We start from the raw sequence: 1030 nt of genomic DNA on the forward strand, positions 1-1030 counted from the left end.
TATGATGCTAACATATTCTCTACAAAACCCTAAAATATTCTCATATTTCATAGAAATTTAAAAAATATGCAAAAATAACCAATGAACATCAATATTCAAATTCACGCAATCGTAAATGAATCATATATATTATAGAATTGATAGGCCATTTATGATTATCACAATAAGGGAATGAACATGAAATTATTTTATTTTTATTTATTCTTCAAGAAGATAATGGACTTCACTGAACATGTTCGTATGGGGGCCCATAAATATTTATATATTATAGAGTTCTTATTTCAAATAAATGTATGTATAAGCCGTATAAGTATAATATTATGATTTTACCTGTGCTAGAATGGGAGCTGACGATAAAAATAGTCCTTCTTTTTCTCCATTACAACACGTTTCCATCTATATTGTTATTATAGCCATGGCCTGTCCATTCTCTAACATCTTTGAATACAAATTTTAATAGGTAATTTCAAAAGTCCAAAATAAAATATTTGGCATTTGAATATTTTATAAACAATTAACATAATTATACGTACGTTAAATGTTCCGAGGAAATTGTGTTCCAATCTCGGCACATAGGTTAGGTATTTCCTAATTTCCTAATATTATAAGTTACTTATTGCATAACATTAAGTAAATTGAAATATTAAATTCACCAAATGGCCTATAGGTTGTTATTCACGATATTTGTTAATTTCCTTCAGAGATAAAAACAAATTAGTAAATAATTTTTTAAAGACAACCCCCCAAACAATTAATGAGATAGGTACATTATAAATCAGGTTTGTTTTGGAGTTCACTTTATGATTTTAATACTTTAATGTACATTTAAATAATCATAGTTTATTTTAAATTTTTGACATTAAGGTAAATACCTAGTTATTTAAACGTATTTTATAATGTATACCTATGTATACCTGGTTGATAAAATATTTTTTTAATCGGCCAAGTATAAATAACCATGTATTTTTCTTTCTATAGATTAATTGTTTTGTTTAATATTCTTTTTACTCATGCAGATTGTATGTTTTTT

The sequence above is a fragment of the Acyrthosiphon pisum genome, chromosome X, assembly GCF_005508785.2.
Source record: "Acyrthosiphon pisum isolate AL4f chromosome X, pea_aphid_22Mar2018_4r6ur, whole genome shotgun sequence".
Taxonomy (NCBI): Eukaryota; Metazoa; Arthropoda; class Insecta; order Hemiptera; family Aphididae; genus Acyrthosiphon; species Acyrthosiphon pisum.